Raw genomic sequence first — 14362 nt, forward strand, 5'->3', positions numbered from 1 at the left:
CTTCCCTTCCAAGTGTTTACAGTGGATATTCTAGGTTTCCATAATTGTAAATATTTTATTGGACAGAAATGCCCTTGGTATTCCTCATAGAGCTGCCCACAGTAAAAGGAATTTGATTGCAAATCAGCAGCTGTGATTAGGTTTTGATATCCTCATGCCATTTGATTGGGGACACAAAAATGAAAGCCATTATGTTGGATTTCTATCTACAGTGTCATAATATGTTTGACAAGTCTCCCCCACTCTACCCCAGTTATGGATCTCTTTATTACAGTTGTTCTCAAGGATGTGTGTTCATCAATTTGAGGTGTGAAGGGTAGCAGAATATGCCACCCCAAAATATGCCTCTTCGGCATAAGAATTATTTTGAGCTGATTATTTTAAGAAACAGCAGATGCAAGAGAAGCTCTGAAAACAGAGTAGAAGCTACCCTTTTGTAAGGGACATTTATATTTTACAAAGGAAGTCATTTGTAAAGATGTCTACCTCTCTGAACCAGGAAGAAAAGGATGACTCCAAAACTCCAGAAACTCTTATCAGCGTGAGAAGGCACCGACTTAAATCTACATAACAAACCTTACCCTTGTTTACCATGCCTTCCCTGGTAACCTCCCATAACTGGCCTTCTCCTTGCCCCAAGATCTTTCTTTTGTCTTTAGCTGAAGATGGTATTTAAGGTGAGGGCGTGGGCCATCTTGGGGAGTTACTCAGTTTTCCTGGGTATCTCCCCTGCATACATGAGGTATATATGTTAAATACTTCCGTTTGTTTTTTTCTTGTTAATCTGTCTTTTATGATGGGGATGTCTCAGCCAGGAACTCAGAAGGGTAGATGGACAATTATTTTTCCTTCCCTAAAGTTTCTCCACTGATTCCCACAATATAAACACGTTCTTTTTTTCACAGTCTACACTTTGAATCTGGCTATCCCAAACATACTCTCCAAGTTTGGTGAAAATCTATAGTGTCATTTTTCATATGGTCCAGTAAGAGACAAACAGAATGAAATTGTGTTTTATTATAAAGATAAATTAAACACACTAAATATGCAGCAATAGGTAAATGGCTAAATAAATTATGGTACTGTCCAATGATATATTACTGTGGCACCATTGTAAATGATGTATACAAATCATTTTTAATGGTATAGGAAAATGTTCATGATATAATATGAATTAAAACAAAGAGGTAAATTTGCATCATACAAATATACATCTCTATAAGCAGTACGCCCAGAACACACAGACAAAAAGTAATCACAAGATTACTTATGATTCTATTTCTGAGTGGTGGGATTACAAGTGACTTTTATTTTCTTCTTTGTATTATTCTTCTCAATATTTTCTACTATGCATTGCTTTATTAAGCAAAAGAAAGCAATAGTTATCAAAAAGTCTATAAACAACATGAAACAGAAGGAAGAGCAAGAGCACTAGATACTAAGAATGATAACCAGGCATCTGCAGACCCATGACCGAATTTAGAAGCAGCTTTAATGGCCACCTTGAGTTCTACTTCCTGAACTCTAAAAGGTGGCCTAGGGTGATCCTAATGACCTCCCTCATCTGAGAAAGAGAATGATGATCTTCCCTGAGATGTTCTTCTGCCTCAGGGGCCTTTGGTGTTAGGATCCAGCCAAGAAACATAAACAAACATTAGGTGTAACCCACACCCCAACAAGCCCTAAAACACTCTCAGTACTGTGAACTCCTAGCAGGGACCTCTTCCTGCACCACCAGCAGTGGGCGGAGCTCCTTAGCACTGTTTCCCGAACTTTAGTCCCATGAACACTTACAGTTAATAGACATATTTTAAAAAATTCTGCTGGCAAAAACTTGGGAAATGCTGGACCTTTAACATACTAATGTACATTTTAAATCTCAAAATGGAAGATCATTTAGTGATTTCCCATTAATTTGACCTTGGAGGCTTTGTTTTTTTGTGACATTAGACCAGCCTTGCATGAAAAAACCTATAGGAAAACCTAGCTGGAAGTTTCATTTCTCTAAGTATGTTTCTACTACTGACTTCATTTATAAAATAAAAGTCATATTTTCCAAGGTTGACAATCAAAGAAAAATCTCCATATAGGTAAGACAGTGGGTTTTTTATAACATAAATCTTGTCCCCTTTCTCTTTTTTTTTTTTTAAAAAGATTTTATTTATTTATTTTTTTCCCCAAAGCCCCAGTAGACAGTTGTATGTCATAGTTGCACATCCTTCTAGTTGCTGTATGTGGGATGCGGCCTCAGCGTGGCCGGAGAAGTGGTGCGTCGGTGCGCACCCGGGATCCGAACCCAGGCCGCCAGCAGCGGAGCACACGCACTTCACCACTAAGCCACCGGGCCGGCCCTTGTCCCCTTTCTCTTAAAGATTTCTTCCCAGTTACCATCTCAACCACAGATTGGTTTTAGAGGAAGAAGAGCTGCCCCCTTAATTCTTGGGTTCAAACTTATATGAATTCCCCACAACATGACTAAGACCAGCCTGGAAAAAAACACTTCAACAATGGCTAGCAGATTATTTCAAAGGAGAGAGGGAGAAGAAGCTCAAGTCTCAAATCCAGGGAAGAAAAATGACACCAAATAATCTATTTTACAAGGTGTATGCATCTACATCTTTGTGGCTCCTGCAGCAAGGACTCCCTACCCGATTCGTCACTCACCTCCACATGGTATTGTTTTAGCACCCACCACCCAGAAGGACAAGCTGCTCCCCTAAGTTCAAGTCAAACATTTATACATGACAGACACCGCAAGAAGTCCATACGGCCGGATTCAAAAGTGTTAAAAGAATGAATGCCTGCTGCTATTTTCTTTCTTTCTTTCCTCTCTTTTTCAAAATTAATTTTTGTCTAAGTAATATACGTTCTTCATTTAAAAATCAAAGGGTTGTAATAAAAAACAGCATTTCTCTGACCCATTCATACCTAGTCCTGCTCTTTAGAGCCAAACGTCTTCTACATGTCCAGCTATTTCTTCTGGTATTTATCTTCACATTTCTATATAATACCCTTATAGTGCTATGTATTAATTAGTTTTAGACATTATCTACTGACTCCCTTTTTTTTTTTCTTTTTGTGAGGAAGATCAGCCCTGAGCTAACATCCAGGCCAATCCTCCTCTTTTCGCTGAGGAAGACTGGCCCTGAGCTACCATCCCTGCCGATCTTCCTCCACTTTATGTGGGATGCCGCCACAGCACGGCCTGACAAGCTGTGTATTGGCGTGTGCCCAGGATCCGAACACAGGCCGCCAGCAGCAGAGCGCACACACCTAACCGCTACACCACGGGGCCGGCCCCCCTGACTCCCTTTTATAGTCGAGAAGGCTATAGCTCTCTTACACCATCACTTCCCCTCCCCCATCCTCTCAGTAAGGTTACATCACAATTTTTGATAAAGCCAATAGCATTTACATCATCATAATTAGATTACTGTTCGCTGCTGAACCAAGAAGGTGTATTATAAATACGTTGTTTTTTCCTAATCATTGCCTTTGGTTTGCTTTTTGTTTTTTAATGTGCCCATTTCTAAATTTTTCCAAGTGATGCAACTCATCTGTTGAACTTCAAAGGGTGTATTTTTTTCTACTATAAACTCCCTCCTACAGTCCTTCCTCTTCCTGCTTCCATCCCAGCTGGTTGCTCTTTAGGTCTGGTGCAGAGCTCTTGTCCTCAGAATGTTTCCTTTGCCATACTTTACAGCTGGATTGCCCGTTCCTTGAATTCCATCTATTTCTCCTTTTGGGTTTATGCTCCCACTTCACTGAGGTAAACTCTTTAGTCATTTCCTAAGAAAGAATGCATAAAAAGCCAATTTTTGATTCCTTGAATCCTTGAAAATGTCCTTATTCCATGCTTACATTTGGTTAATAGTTTGGCTAGTTACAAAATACAAAGTAGCAAATAACTTTCTTTCTGAATTTTGAAGGCCAACGCCAATTTTTTACGCCAATGTCCTTCTAAAACATGGATTGACAAGTCTGATGCAGTTCTGAATTTTGTCCCACTGTATGTGACTTTTTTTCCCCCATGGAAGTATTTAGAATCATCTCTGTATTCCTAGTTTTCAGAAATTTCACAATAACGTTCTGTGGTGTGGGTCTTCTTGCTTTCATTTGGCTTGATGCTCAATTAACTCCTTGGAATCTTTATTTGTATCCTTCAAGGAAATTTTGCTGTATTTCTTTGATAATTTTTTCCTACCTTATCTATTCTCTCTTTCTGGAACTACTATTAATCAAATGTTTCCTAATGTTTTTCTTTTTGTTTTAATGCCCGGGAAAATGTCTTTTATTTCATTCTCCAATCTTCTATTGAATTTTTATTTAGATTATCATATTTAAGTTTTAAAAGCCTCTTTTTTCTTCCCTGGTTGTTCTTTTAAAAGTTTCAATCTTGTTTTATAGATGCAACATCTTTTATCTCTCAGATAATCCTTTTTGTTTGTTTGTTCACATTTCTCTCTGTTCGCTCTATGTTTGTATATATATTTTCTGTTAACCTGTTTTGGCCCCTCCTTTTCAAGCTGGAGTCTGATCATCTTATTAAAAAGTTAGGCACTACAAAGATGATTAGTAGTTATGTGTGTATTGCAGGGTTTGTCGACTCTTGGGCTTTCCTATAAGGAGATCAAATGATGAGGCAGCCTTTATTTTGGTAGAGTCCCCAATATCAATCTTTTTCCTCTAGACTATTGAGATTTTCCAGAGAATGGTAATAATAGCTGACAATTATAAAGCAAAGAGCACATACTGAACACTGTTCTAACCATTTTCTCTTTATTAATTCATTTAATACTCATAATGATTTCTATGAGGTAGGTACTATTATCATCACCATCTCCATTGAGTAATAGGGCTACGCTTATATATTGGCAGATATCTGGACCCAAGAAGGCTGGCTTCCAAATCTCTACTCTTATTAATGATGCTCTACTGCCTCTCTATGCACTGCCTACTGGAGAGGGCTGGCTTTATTCCTGGCTGCTGGCCCTCAGGGGCCCTTTGGGAGGGGATGCTAGGGAAACTGCATTGCAGAAAGTACATTTTCACTTATTAATGCCCCCTGGCCTTATCGTGGGCTGGTGTCTGATTCCAAAAATCACTTAGGGAAAATAAATCTACAGCTTTGGAGGAAAGGAGTGGGAGCCAGTACAGAGAGGTAGGGAGTTAGGGTACCATAGGATGGAGAAGGGTACTGGAAACCCAACTATGCTGAATACAGACTTTCAACCAGTCCTTCGATTTTCAGATCCAAGCTTTACTACACCTTCTTCCAAGGACTGAGCTTCTCAGGGATTATTTCAGGCAAATTGAATCATTTCTGGTGGTAATTACCACTTGATTTCCCTCAAATTTCATTTTTCCTTGCTCTGCAAAATCAGTTACCATATCTCTACCTTCCTATTTTCTAAAGTTCATTGAAATTTCTTAACTATTGTCTCTTCTTCTATTTTCTTTTTCCTTGTGGTTTATTATCTTAAAAAACAAAACTATTACAGGCCTCAAAAACAAGGAAATTAACACTAATAATAGTGTCTAATGTAAGGGCCCCATTAAAATATCACCAGTTGCCCCAAAACTATCCTTTGCAGCAAAAGGAGCAAATCCAAAATCACAGTGTGACTGGTTTCTCAGCAGACACCATAATTAGACATGTAAGAGATTTATTAGGAAAAACATGCACGAAAGATAAAGGCGCAGGAGTAGGCAGGGAGAGCTTTCAGACCATGACACCTGTGAAAGGAGAGAGGGAACGAAGTATTAAGAAGGAAGAGCTTCAGACTACAGCACAGTTTTGAGAAACTTTTGGCCAGACCAATGAGTGGTCTCTGAGGCTAAGTTTCCAATTAAAGGAATCCCATGTTGGATAAAAAGGGTCCAGTTCTGGTATCGCTGCCATGCTCAGGCATTGGCAGCATGGCCTGGTGAACGCTGCAGTAGATCCATGGAGGCAGCAGGTGGAGGCTGTCAATCACCTGTACTCCCCACAGCAGGTCCTCCTGAAGGGACATATGAGCCAGGCACCGCCATAGCCACCACACATGCATAGCATTTAGTTGTCATGTCTCTTTGTCTCCTTCGGTCAAGAACAGTTCCCAATGTTTCCTTGTCTTTCATGACTTTGACATTTTTTGAGTACAGGCCAGTTATTTTGCAAAATGACTAGTGTTTTCTTATGATTAAAGTTATACATTTTTGTCAGGGATATCGTAGAAACAATGCTGTGTTCTTCTATCAGGGGGCACACACACTATCAATTTGTCCTATTACTAGTAGTGTTAACTTTGATCACTACTGAAGGTAATGAAGGTAACGTCGGCTAGGTTTCTCCACCATCAAGTTATTTTTCTTTTGTAATTAATAATTATTATATGTAAATATCCAGTTCCTCATTAAACTTTCACCTACTGTTTTAATATCCATTGATGATTCTTGTCTAAATCATTACTGCTATGATGGTTGCCAAATGGTGACCTTCTAATTCTATCATTCCATCCACATTTATTAATTGGCATTATACTGCAAAGAAGCTTTCTTATCTTGCTATTTATTCAATCATTCATGTGTTTATATCAGTATGGCCCATGGATTTCTATTTTATTCAACGGTAATTTTATTCAATGCTCAAAGTATAATAGTTTGGGCTACTGGGAGCCCCTTCAAGCTTGTTTCTGTGCCCCTTCGACATACCTCCATTATTCTTTGAAAATTTTCTTACTTTTTGGCTCTCAGAGACATTCCAAGTTCACATTGTACTGCACCAGCCCTACAGTCAGCCATTCCTCCAAAGAGTCCTGATTCCTTTTAATAGACAATGGCATTTAGAAATCAAGATCTGGATTTTGGTGTGCTCATTGCTACTAGATAAACATCGCTTCCAGGTCCTCTTAGAGGATAGAGTTAGGAAATGTATAGATGTTTACACACCCCACACACTAGCATCTACATCAATTTTATAATTTTCTGTTTAGTTAAATGTGTATACATACACAGATGTGGATTTTGACATGGACATAGACATAGATATAAATATAGATATACCACTGATACCTCCAATTACAGTCCAACATAATAGAATTCCTTCTATCCTTCTCCTTTTCATATTTGTAACTCTTTTCTCTATTAGCGAGAAATCTGGCTCCTATTGTCCTCAATGTGTTCACTTATACGCTCAGGCCCTCTTTATGTAACCAAAATCCCAACTGCGCTGACCACCTCCTCACTCAGCCACCTCCCTGCTCAGTTCCTAACCACACCAGTGCCACCTCACTTGGCCACTCCCCAATCAGCCCGCAATATTACAGCTTTCAGTGACCAAGTACCTCTTTCACTTCTCACACAATTGGTTTCCAAGATTCAGGTCAACTCAGGAAGGTTGACACAAGACCATTTTTAGCTGCTGAAGACCCACAGGCCCATAATTATCATGCCACCTTCCATTCTCCAAACTCAGTGTGGGCTAGCATAATGGTCCCATCTCTCCCACGGGGCCTTGGTCAAGATCACTCTGTTTTACCCACATATATCCCTAAATCTGAATATCTCAGAGGAAAAGTTAAAAGTGATAGCATCAATTCCTTTCTGCCCAGAAGGCTCTGAACCCATTGTGCAAATGAAACCATTCACTACTCAGAATTCTGCAAAGATGGGCTCTTTGCAAATTAGGAGAAAATGAATCTTTGTACTTTTTTTTTTCCAGTACCAGGGCTTGCATAACTAGCAAGTTTTCACAAGATTTACAAATGGGTGACCCCTTTGCCTCTCTCCATTCCCCAAATAGCTATCAGGTTCTCTTAATGTAGAACAGGGGAAAAATAAGGCATCTCTCTGCATGACATTTACCATATTATAAAATTATTTGTCTATTAGTCTCAAATCTCTAGACTCTGTTTCTTGAAAGTAGGTACTGTATCATTTTTCATCTTTGTAGCCCCAGTGCCTAACATACTGTCTCCTCATTGTAGACACTATCATTTTTTTAACCTTTCTTTGAACCTTTCCTTCCTTCTTTCTCTTTGTACTTCAGGGCTTAATACTATTTACCACTGCCCTTTGTATGGTTCAGTTGTTTTTTCACAATAACACCAGGGTTTCTGCCATAGATAGTGCATTAATGACCATCAAGGGGTAAACTCAGAATGTCTTGGAGAAATAACCATTATAGAGATTTTTATCTCTACCAGAGTGCTTTCCAGAAACCAAGAGCCCTTTCAAGAGCTCCCAGGCCTTCACACAGAGAGGACCTCTTTTTACCAGAATCTTTTTGGTTCTTTAAAGATACTCTAAAAAATCTCTCCTCAGACCACTTTTTCTTGGAAAGTTTTCCTGACTACAGGTCCTTGCTGCTATACCAATAACTGTTTTACTAGAAGGACTAAAAGGCCTAATGGGGTCTCATAAATCCATTAGAGTAGACCTTCACTTGCAGCTCAACACCAACTTTGGGCAGCAACTTCAAACCACAGGATGAGTGTCCATACAGTAAGATGTATCTGCTCCCCTTCTCCCAACACAAGAAAGGCCTGTCATTGAGATGAGGACCCCAATTCCCTGAATGCACGCTGACACAAGCAATTGTCCTCAGGGATTGATTTTAGCAGGCTCTTCACAATAGGAATTTCCATCTAAACTCTCCTCACAGTTTTGAAACTGGGTTTTGACCTCACTCAAATGCACTTCCTTCTCCTCTGAGACTGGATGAACTCAGGGACATCAAAATACTTTACCATCCCATCCCTTGGTCAGGATATGGGGGATCTCCTGTCCTTCCCCTTTCAGCTTTTCTACCAACCCTACTAGTAGTAGATAATACACATAATATATAAAGTGTGACAAGCATAAAGAAAATTGACAAGATGGAAGGCTCCCCAATTCTTTTTATATACTAGCATTACCCTAATACCAAATTCAGAGAAAGATAGCACAAAATGGAAAACTACTGTCCAATTTTACGTGGGATCATAGATGCAAAAATCACAGCAAAACATCGGCAGATCAAATCCAGGAATATAGTGTAATAATAATATATCACAACCAAGTAGGGCTTAGCTCAAAAATATGGAGATAGTTCACTATTAGAAAATTAACCATTTCAGGGCCTGCCCCGTGGCTTAGCGGTTAAGTGCTCGCGCTCCGCTACTGGCGGCCCGAGTTCAGATCCCGGGCGCGCACCAATGCACCGCTTCTCCAGCCATGCTGAGGACACATCCCACATACAGCAACTAGAAGGATGTGCAGCTATGACATACAACTATCTACTGGGGCTTTGAGGGAAAAATAAAAAATAAAAATAAAAAAAAAGAAAACCATTTTAATTTGGAAAAGATATATTTTGACAAGTGTGGAAAAAGCTTTTCAGACTTCGAGGTCTAGTCCTGATTTTTTTTTTTTTTTTGTGAGGAAGATCAGCCCTGAGCTAACATCCATGCTAATCCTCCTTTTTTTGCTGAGGAAGACTGGCTCTGAGCTAACATCCATTGCCAATCCTCCTCCTTTTTTTTTCCCCCCAAAGCCCCAGTAGATAGTTGTATGTCATAGCTGCACATCCTTCTAGTTGCTGTATGTGGGACGCAGCCTCAGCATGGCCGGAGAAGTGGTGCGTCGGTGCGCGCGTGGGATCCGAACCGGGCCACCAGTAGCAGAGCACGCGCACTTAACCACTAAGCCACAGGGCGGGCCCTCTTGTCCTCATTTTTAAGCATTCTTAGCAAACTGGGAATGGATATAGGTGTCCTTAACTTGATATATCAGAAATCTTCAGTAGAAATAATATTTAATAGTGAAGCATTAGAATTATTCCCACTAAAGTCAGAAAAAAGACCTTACTTTCAATATTGTGTTATTGATCATAGACAATGCAATGAGATAGGAAATAGAAATGAGAGGTATATATACTAAAGAGGGAAAGACAAGTGTCAATATGATTGTCTACCTAGAAAATCCAAAAGAAATAATGGTAAGCAATTAAGACTAATAAGAGTTCATCAAGGCTCGATACAAAAATAAGAAAAACGATGAAAACAAACATACGGTGCAATTTTCAATCTCATTATAAATCAAATAAACATGAATTAAAACAATGTCTAACAAATCATTATCAATTTTTAAAATTTAGTGATACAATGTTTTGGGAAGGTATTCGGCAACAGACCAAAAAGATCAATCCTCCTACTTCTGTGGAAACTCTATCCTAAGGAAATATGCGAAGACATATAAAAAGATATATGCATAAAAATGTTCATAGACCACTGTTATAGAAAAATCTGGAAAAAAGTCAAATTCCCAACAAAAGAGGGAATGAGTTAACTAAAGAATCATATATTGACTTATAGAAATATTGTTTTTTTATCATTAAAAGATCTCTTAAAGTCTCTGTAATAAATCATATTAAATAATAAGTGAAAAATCAAGACAAATTTTTATGCTTGATTTTACAACTACATAAAAATGCATTTGGAGGAAAGCATCACAGAAAGTGTAGTATACAGTTGGCCTTCTGTATCCATGGGCTCTGCATCCGTGGATTCAACCAACCTTGGAAAGGCCTACCATGGTTGCATTTGTACTGAACATGTACAGACTTTTTTTTCTTGTCATTATTCCCTAAACAATACAGTATAACAACTATTTACATAGCATTTACATTGTGTTAGGTATTATAAGTAATCCAGAGATGATTTAAAGTATATGAGAGGATGTGTGTAGGTTATATGCAAATACTACGCCATTTTATATAAGGGACTTGAAGACCGTCAGATTTTGGTATTCATGAGGGTCCTGGAAGCAATTCCCCCGTGGATACTGAGGGACGACTGTAATCAGGAACTCAGACTCTTGAGTCAGAAGTTGTGACTTCAAATTCTGGGGCACCACTTTCTAGCTGTACGACTTTGGCCAAATTATCTAATTCGCCTCAGTTTTCTCACCTGTAAAATGGAATTTACTAATAGGAGCTGCCTCATAGGGTTGTTATGATAGCAAATGAGTTAATACCTGCAAAGCTCCATGAATAGTGATGTTGATACTATAAGCTGCCAATAAATGTTAATGTGAATGCAGCATAATGCCAGTAGGCATTGTGTTAGGGTGATAAGATTGTGGGTATTTTCATTTCTGTTTTCTAAATTTTCCATAATGTTATCATTTTTGTTTCATAGTAACAATAGATATTTTAATATACAAAAAAAAAAAACCACTTTTTTAAAAAGGAGGCTTATTTCCAGGCAAGTCTAATTTCTCGTCTTGCCTATGATCCTAATTCCACTCTCTCCTGCTTATGTAGAATCTTGTTTTACCCATTATCTCCTTCGTGTTATTTCAAACTCCTCTACTGATTCACTAAGTAAAGAAAAAGATTCCTACATGGAATCTTTACTCCCTTCTATTCACTGTCATACTTCTTGAGGAAAAAAAAATTCACAGTAACTTTCTTGAATTGTAATTTCCCATTTGCCCTTCAGTATATTGGAATCTGAATTGTCCTTCCTTTATGCCATTCTAACAATGTTGCTAATTTACTTAATTACCAAAGCTAATTAATCTTTATCCTATCCTATTTACCCTATCAGAGAAGTTTGAACACTGCTAGTCACTTTCTCCTTGAAACTCTCTTCCCTGTTCTATCACATTTAGAAGGAAGGATGTGAGAGGTAGGAGTAAGCAGAGGTTTTAGAATTGCCTGTGTTAGAAACTGGAACCTGCTGTCTGCTTGTGTATGAGATTAGATCTGAATCCACAGACTGCAGAACCAATCCAGAAAGAAGAAGCAGGAGAGGTCCAGTGCGAAGAAAGTGGCTGGGGAAATTCAATAAGGGAACCAGAAAGCAAAGTGGGTCAAAGACAAAAGTACACCCTGAGTCCCAAGGGGAACAAAAGTCTACAGACCCAGACAAAATTCTGCAGAATTCCTATGACTTCAGCTGAATTGTACTCTTAAATCTCAATGTGTGGAATCTTTATTTCCAGAATGCCTTAAGGATGCTTCCTTTATGTTCCTCAATACCACCCTCTCAGACTTACCTTTTTCTTCTCTGACTGTTCTTTCTCCCATTTAATCATCCAGCAGTTCTTTACACTTTCAAGTATGTTTACTGAGTGACTACTATATGCCAGGCCTTGTGATATGCCATGAAACTACACAATAAATAAGGTAAAGTCTTTGTCCTCAAGAACTCATCTAATTGATATTTCTTTCTTTGACCATCTTATAAATGTGTTTCCCAAGGTTGTTGCTTAGACCTTCTACCATCACCACCCATGGCTGCAACTGTCTCACATTAGCAACTGTCTCCCTGGCTTCTTCATCTGATATCCTATAGATATCTCAAACTCAGGAAGGCCAACACCAGATATTCATTTGCCACCAAACCAGAGGAGATCATTATCAACTTAGAAATTCCTAAGTCATCCATCAACCTCCCTCTCTTTCACCACATAGATCTACTACTGGATGGCAATTCTTAACAATATCATCTCCTAAAAAGCTCTCAAAATTGCACTCTGCTGTCTATTCTTTATAACTCTACATTAATTTCAGGCTGTCATTACTTTGGAATAGACTTCTAACTTTTTCCTGTCATCCAATATCTCCCCCTTCCAGTCCATCATTACTTCCAATATCAAAATTATTTCTAAAACACAAATTTATTTATTTCTCCCTTTGTTAAGATCTACCATTGTTTCTGTACCCATATGTTTTACCCCTGTATTCCAGACTTTTAGATTTCTTCCACATATTTCTTCTTCATCTCTTAACACCATGCTGGCTAAACAGAATTGCTTATACATTTGATGAAAATAATAATAATAATAATTTTTCACATATTGAGGTATATGGGGAAGCCATTCTGGTTTAAATCTGATTTGGCATAAAACTTGTTTTTCCCAGAGCAGCCTGACTTATGGCCCACCAAACATGCATTGTACATCTGCTTCAGACATTTTCTCAAAACAAAGAATGCACCCTTTAAAGACAGGAATGTAACATCTCCCTTTCTCTGATGCCAATACCAGTACTTCTTTAAAGATAAGCTTGTCTTCCTGGAGAACTAAGGTCAAGTTGACCTGCTGTAAAACTGCGGCAAAACATCTCCTTGTGACTTTTTTTTTTTGTGAGGAAGATCAGCCCTGAGCTAACATCCATGCCAATCCTCCTCTTTTTGCTGAGGAAGACTGGCCCTGAGCTAACATCTATTGCCAATCCTCCTCCTTTTTTTCCCTTTTCTCCCCAAATCCCCAGTAGATAGCTGTATGTCATAGTCGTACATCCTTCTACTTGCTGTATGTAGGACATTGCTGTATGTGGGACGCGGCCTCAGCATGGCAGGACAAGCGGTGCATCAGTGCGCGCCCGGGATCTGAACCCGGGCCGCCAGCAGCGGAGCGCACGCACTTAACCGCTAAGCCACGGGGCTGGCCTTCCTTGTGACTTTGGGAGAAAAAGAAATTGTATTCCTGTCATGTATGTTCTTTGCTCTGAAACAGTATATAACCATGCTGTAAACTATGCTTCCCGGAGTGCTTTCTTCCCTGTGGAAGGGAGTGCTTCTGGACTAGCACTCACATCAAGCTCATTAAATATCACTCTACCTTTCTTGTCTATAGATTGGTTATTGACTATTTCTGCCAACACATATATCTCCCAAACACAAGAAGCTTTAGTCATGCTCTATGCCTTTCTTTGCCCAAAATGCTCTCTTTTTTCCATCTGACAAATACTGATACCTTTCTAAACTAGCTCAAATATTACATGCTCTATAAAGCCCTTCCCATCTCCTTCAAATGGAGCTGTCCAATCTTTCCACTGAGCTCAATGCTTAGAGTGTACTTATATTAAGGAAGAATCACATCTGTTTTCTATTCATTTAGATATCTACATCATATTTGTTTAGTTATCTGTCTCCAACATTGGAGCGAGTGCCTAAACCCAGATGGTAGGGATCAAGTGCTTTTCGTTTTATATTGCCTTATACCCAGCATAATGGCCAACACAAGTCTTTGCTGAAGGAATGAATAACTCACAGAATAAATAATGAATATTAGGATACAATATGTATCTCAGTGAGAGGGATGAGAAAATACAGATAGAGGAATGAAATGAAGGTCAAAGGAGAAAGGAGAGAGAAATCAGGAGGAAACACTGGTGTGCACAGAAAACAAAGCTGACAACTGGGAAGCAACGCAGAGAATCAAAGATCAGACAAAATAGCAGTTGGAAAGAGTCCACTGGGACAAGGGATATCACAACCCCAAAGAAACCTTTGCAATTTGACTCCACAAATCCAAACAAGTCTCATCAGTTTATCATCTCAATAAAGAAGACATAGCTATACATAGTTCCTACAGAAGGCACTAAAGAAAA

General features: G+C 38.9%; 1 protein-coding gene across 1 annotated transcript in view; it reads right to left on the reverse strand.

Annotated features, from left to right (window-relative positions):
- EFHB (EF-hand domain family member B) overlaps positions 1–14362 on the reverse strand; it is a 48013-nt gene that overhangs the window by 32681 nt on the left and 970 nt on the right. The window lies entirely within an intron of this gene.

Source organism: Ceratotherium simum, chromosome 5 (assembly GCF_057802395.1).
Source record: "Ceratotherium simum simum isolate JZ-2026a chromosome 5, ASM5780239v1, whole genome shotgun sequence".
Lineage (NCBI taxonomy): Eukaryota > Metazoa > Chordata > Mammalia > Perissodactyla > Rhinocerotidae > Ceratotherium > Ceratotherium simum.